The sequence below is a fragment of the Neoarius graeffei genome, chromosome 3 (assembly GCF_027579695.1).
Source record: "Neoarius graeffei isolate fNeoGra1 chromosome 3, fNeoGra1.pri, whole genome shotgun sequence".
Classification (NCBI taxonomy): Eukaryota; Metazoa; Chordata; class Actinopteri; order Siluriformes; family Ariidae; genus Neoarius; species Neoarius graeffei.
In genome coordinates, this window is record NC_083571.1 from 27,584,421 (window position 1) to 27,591,153 (window position 6,733).

Sequence of the window (6,733 nt, forward strand, 5' to 3'; positions counted from 1 at the left end):
GTAGGCAGCAACAAACCAGAATAATTCATGAGCACAGACAAGGGTCAAAACCAGTAACTTTTTCATCCAGGCAATTACTAAAACCCAGGATGGAATGGAATGTCACCGGTTTTAGCAACAACCGCGGGGAGGTCACTGCCCGAGCGATATGTCCCATCCCATTCCATCCCGGATTTTATCAACAACCCTCGGCTCACGCTCCGGGAGAACTGGTGCAACTGAACTTACTTTCCTTTTAAAAAATAAATAAAATAAATGCTTTCCTTTTCTTGTAGTTTTATTAAATTGTTGGTACTGCACCCTCTTTCAATACAGGCTTATAGCCAACACTCCTCAGCAGATCAGAGGTCTCGTATGAGTCCTCAGTAAAATGTGCAGAGCAGAGGAAAGACCACTTCGTAGGAGCCCAGTGTGCCCGTGAACTTCTTGCAAATGTGTCCAAATCTTTGCAGTTTGAACATTCTTGGGCCATGAATGCAACATACATCCACCTTCTGTTGTGTTGCTGGCACATCTACGTGGCATGGCAATAAATTAGCTCAAAATGGAGGATCAGAGTTGCAGTCAGCTTTGTGTTTTAGTATAGCGGAAACTGCGATGACACCGATAGACTTCCTGCTGTGACGTTACGGACATCAAGGTCATTCACTCTGACCGCTACCTGTATGAATCACTTTAATTGTAAAAATTACTATATTAGATTAATTGTTAACACTTAAAACTATTCCTGTGCAATTCTTGAGGTCTCAAGGCATTTATAAACGAAAGTGAGGCCATGGTTCTGCGCATATGCTTTAACATCTGAAAGAAGTTCCACTCTAAGATTCTCAAGGCTCACATCAGATTCTCCAGTGGGGTGGGGGTGGGGGGGCAATAGTTCACTTCGGAACGCCTTGGTCTTTTGATCCCACAAGGAGGACTTGATTTGCCCTCTGGTTTGTGCTTGAGAGAGCTTGCCATCACCTCAGAACACCTCAGAACACCCCAGCTTTAACAAGTGAGGGCGGTAGGATTGCCAGTTTATTCTTCAAGCTAGCTTTCCACCCAGCATATCCAGTGAGGAAGCCTCTCTCAGTTAGGCAGGGATGCTTTGAGATGAGGGCCTCTCCAACTGTGTTAAACTGTTTATTGGTGACAAACTTTGTACTTGACTATTTCTTGCACCAGTCCCTCGAGAATATTTGACCTCAGTTTCGGATCTGGTGTAAGCAAGGTACCCTTTTCCCTATACATTGCATTACCCTGCTCAAGTTTCTGCTCTGCATCATAGCAAGATTGGAAGATGCTGGGCCAAACTGACCTTGAGCCAGATGACTGACTCTGGTGAAGAGACTGTGTCAGTGTCAACACACCCACTAGACAGGGATGAGGATTCTTCAAGAACATGAGGAGTAGCTAAGGCCTCCGTCATGAGGATTACTCTGATGGTCCCTCTATCCTGCACTTCATCCATTGAAATGACATTCATAAACTCATTTCTAAATAGTGCATCCATAAAGTGAAGTCTGAAGTTAGAGTTAAGACCACATTGTCTTTGTACCTCACGAACAAGTTCATTAACGGATCCAGGAAGTCCATTTTGGAAAGTCAACCTTTGGCTGCTGTCACCCAGGATTACTTTGAGAATGACAGGGGTATTCATCCTTCTACATCGCAGTCTGTGGAGAGGATGAAAAAGATTCAATTGTAGAAAGATTGTTGCATATTGTCTTATGTTAAGACACTTTTCTTTATGTATAGACATTGATTCAACAGGATGTTAGGTTTCTCATTTTCAAATTACTCGGTCAGATAAAATTGAAAGTTAGGTTAAGAAATTAATTTTAGTCCAGTGTTTCAATTTATAGTTTGGCCAACAGCATGGGTGAAGCTTAATTATCTACAGCTGATTAAAGCCACCAGTAACGCTTTAAAGTTCAACCTGCAAACTAGAAAGTGGTGCCTAAAAAAATAGAATCCTAGGTAGGATGGAGCCCACATGTATGTATCACATATAGTACAGTGGAACATATTATGGTTAATACAATATGCAAAAATTACCACAGATATGGCAAAACAAATACACCCAGAATGTGGAGAAAAAAGAGGCATGGCAAGCAGCATGACAGAGTGCAGAGACAAGAGGCCATGAAAAAATGTAATTCAGCATGTATACTATGCAATATGTTTTTGCATCCCTTCACCACCAAACAGAACCACAATATTATACACGTCTAAATAGGACTAAAAGCCAGAATGAGCAGGATTTGTCAGCGCAGTTTGTAAACAACATTCAAAGTTAGCCCGTCCTCCCTCCCCTGTTAATTAGCAGTCAGATAGTTAACTAACCTATTAGGAGGATAAGCCTTTTTAAGGTTACCATGCGGCTTGATCTAACCATATAATCGGCCAGTGGATAAGGGCCAGTGAGTTCACTGAGTGCCACAAGCTGTAATTCTCTTGACAGTGACCAGCTCAGTTCAATGGCTCTGTAGTGTGCACTGTACCACCCACACAGCACTTTCACAATAAGGAACAACTCCTCATTTATAACACACATGTGAATGACCGAATTTTCGGACGTGTTCTCGCCCCTGCCCAGCCACACCTGCCTAATAGAACACCATATTGAGATGCCCCTGGGGGTGGTAGTGCACAGCCGCCCTTACAGGCTGCCTGAACACAAGAAAAAGGTGGTTCGGGAAGAACTCAAGGCCATGCTCGACACGGGCATCTTTGAGGAGTCCCACAGTGACTGCAGCAGCCCGGTGGTCTTGGTCCCCAAGGCAGATGGGTTGGTCTGGTTCTGTGTGGACTATAGAAAAGTCAACGCGGTGTCTAAATTTGATGCGTACCCAATGCCTCGTATTGACGAGTTGCTGGATCGACTAGGCACGGCTCGTTTTTATTTGACACTGGATTTGACAAAGGGATATTGGCAGATCCCCTTGACTCCATTATCCCGAGAGAAAATGGCCTTTTCTACACCGTTTGGCTTACACCAGTTTGTCACACTTCCTTTTGGGCTGTTTGGGGCGCGCGCTACGTTCCAGCGACTTATGGATAGGGCCCTCTGCCCCCACGCCACTTATGCGGCCGCATACCTGGATGGTATTATAATCTATAGTAATGACTGGCCACGGCATTTACAACACCTAAGGGCCGTCCTTAGGTCGCTGAGGTGAGCGGGTCTCACAGCCAACCCGAAGAAGTGTGCGATTGGGTGGGTGGAAGTATGGTATCTGGGCTTCCACTTGGGCAATGGGCAGGTGCGTCCCCAAATTAATAAGACAGCAGCGATTGCGGCCTGCCTGAGGCCCAAGACCAAAAAGGGGGTGAGACAGTTGCTCGGGCTGGCTGGCTACTATCATAGGTTTATACCTAATTATTGGGATGTCACCAGCCCGCTGACTGATCTCACTAAAAAGGGGGCACCAGATCCAGTCCAGTGGATGGAGCAATGCCAGTGGGCTTTCTCTGAGGTAAAGGCTGCACTGTGTGGGGGGCCACTGTTACACTCCCCTGACTTTTCTCTCCCCTTTGTTTTGCAGACGGACGTGTCAGACAGAGGGCTGGGGGCTGTTCTGTCCCAGGAGGTGGAGGATCATCCAGTGCTGTACATCAGCAGGAAGCTGTCAGTGCGTGAGGGCCACTACAGCATGATAGAAAAGGAATGGCTGGTCATCAAGTGGGCAGTCCTCACCCTCCACTACTACCTACTGGGACGCCCTTTCACCCTCTGTTCGGACCATGCGCCCCTCCAGTGGCTCCACCACATGAAGGATGCCGATGCGTGGATCACCTGTTCGTATCTGGCACTCCAACCCTTTAACGTCAAGGTGGTCCACAGGCCGGGGACGCAGTTGGTCGTGGTGGATTTCCTCTCCCGTCAAGGGGGGGGCGGTCAGCTGCAGGCCGGACGGCTGCCCAGCCTGTGTCAGGCAGTGGAGATATGTGGCAGCGGGGGCGTGGTCAAGCGGCGGTCTGTGAATGGAGGGCGGAGTCAGGGAAGGTAAGTGGCAGAATCACTGCACCTGATGTTAGTTAACCTGTGTCTGTGTGTCTTCCCCAGTGACCGTGCCCTATAAAAGGAGAGAGAGAGCAGAGGAAGGGAGCTCTCTCCCCAACCAGAAGACTTGTGTGTGTGTGCGTGCATGTGTGGCTGGGAGAGTGTTCAAGCTGAAAAGCCGAAAATAAAAAGAGTTTTTGGAACTCAGTTCTGGCCTACCGTACTTCTGTGCTCCACCCACCCACTCTGAATGCTACAATGCAATATGAAGCACAAATCTGATACATGTACTATACATATATTTCATTAAATATTACGATGAAATATTGTGCCAGCCCTACAATGCCTTGGCGGCTTCCCCAGGGTGTACCCTGCTTCTTGCCCATGGTCAGCTGGGATAGGCTCCAGCTTGCCTGCGACCCTGTAGAACAGGATAAGCAACTACAGATAATGGATCTATGGATGGATATTATGCCACCATAATCTTCACATCAGTGACATTAAACAATTAAGGGGTGAATTTCCTCTTCTTAGACTTCCATGAGTGGGGTGTGCTGGGACAGTATCTCTGCAGGTCTTGAGCTTCAGTAGATGATTATAATCGGGGTTAGGGTTAACCCTGACCCTAAACCTACTCTTATATGCACAAGGCTTGGCAAAACTATGACAGGTTAAGACTTTCTCATAGATCTTTCTTTATTGTGACTGTCACCTCTCTCACTAAAAATGCCTTTAAATCAGTCACATAGACCGCACATTTTGTCACTAAATGTGACATGCTAGAAACAAACTGACATTTTTCCTGAAATCAGCACCCAAAAATTAGTGTAAAACACCCTTCACCTTTTAGTCAGCTAAACAGTGTTATTATTATTATTATTATTATTATTATTATTATTTCTTTTAATATTTGTGTCCTGTACTTGATCGAGAGCACTTGAACTTCATTATATGTTTTTTTTGTGCAACAACAAAGAATCTTGAATGTATATACAGTGGTGCTTGAAAGTTTGTGAACCCTTTAGAATTTTCTATATTTCTGCAGAAATATGACCTAAAACAACATCAGACTTTCACACAAGTCCTAAAAGTAGATAAAGATAACCAGGGGTTAAATTGGGCCGGGGCTGTCCGGGGCTGAGCCCCGGCACATAAGCTCGGAGCGGATGGCATATGATCACGCACACATCAAAAGCAACAAACCCTTTTCACGATTTTCAGTTCTGAATAATTAAATATCGTTTTATTAATCAATAAACCCATGACTTTTATGAGATAGATCATAGTTTTCCTGATAACAAGACGACCTGTCAAAGCTATTTAGAACAGAACTTGCGATCAGAGATTCTGGTTTCTGGAACACTGCGTGGGTTGCCAATTCCGCTTTTTATAAGCGACTTTGGGGTTTCTTTTTTTGTGAGCTCGCTTTAAAAAAAAATCAGAAGTCGTGGTTTGCGGGTTTTTGGGCTTGTGTTTCAGCGTTGTGACTTGTTTATAATTTTCTCCGTACACCGTCTCCCCTTTTACCTGCATACGATCCTAATACATCAGAGGTGCTTGAACGAACTGTTTGTGCATTTGGCGAGTTCAATTTCCATAGTCCCCAGTTATCGACAGAAATTAGCCAGGGGGAAGGGGGAGATAATCATTATCATATTTTTTATTATTAAAAACAAAATATCAAATAATACTGAAGAGGGGAAAAATAATACTGATCTAAATATGTTGTGCTTTTATTTTTAGACAGTATGTGTTTTGCTAAACACATACTGTCTAAAAATAAAAACACAACATATTTAGATCAGTATTATTTTTCCCCTCTTCAGTATTATTTGATATTTTGTTTTTAATAATAAAAAATATGATAATGATTATGTTCACTGTATTGTTAATATTATTAGTGTTTTATTATTTATTGTTAATATTTAATTTAATGTTAATTTATTATTATTTATTGTTAATATTATTAGTGTATTATTAGTGTAATTATTATTGTTATTATTATGTATTCAATTATTTATTTGGCATGTGGTGCTTTTTGTATTGTCTAGAACATACATAAGATGAGCATATTATAGCAGCAAAATAGAAGCACAATCATTTGAATGCAGCAAAACTTTTGCTGCATTCAAATGATTGTGCTTCTATTTTGCTGCTATAATATGCTCATCTTATGTATGTTCTAGACAATACAAAAAGCACCACATGCCAAATAAATAATTGAATACATAATAATAACAATAATAATAATAATAATAAATGCTTCCAATGTTATAGTGTTGTTTGTATTTGGTTGCATTCACTGCATGAATATATTTGATTGACAATTTGACTGACAGTGTTTTGGCATATTTAACATTTATCCTCCAAAATAAATCAACTGTTTTGGTTTAAGATTGTGCAAGCCTTCAAATTTTCTCACTGAACATTTCTCCTTCACATTTTTCACCTGTAGGCATGTGACAAGATTTAACATGATATTGCTCAACCTACCTCTGTAAAGTCAGCTAACAACTTATTAAAATGCACCAGAATTCAGCAAATAACATGTATGATAATAAAAAACTTCTGGGGGAGGACCCCCAGACCCCCCACTAATCATTTCCTTCAAACCAATGTACAACAACCTGTACAATCTGTTACATTGGCCAACCAATCTACATTCAAACTGCCATAATGTGTATGGGGGCACTACAAGACACACATAGGCCTACAACACACAGATAAGGTGTATATCTCTGTGCA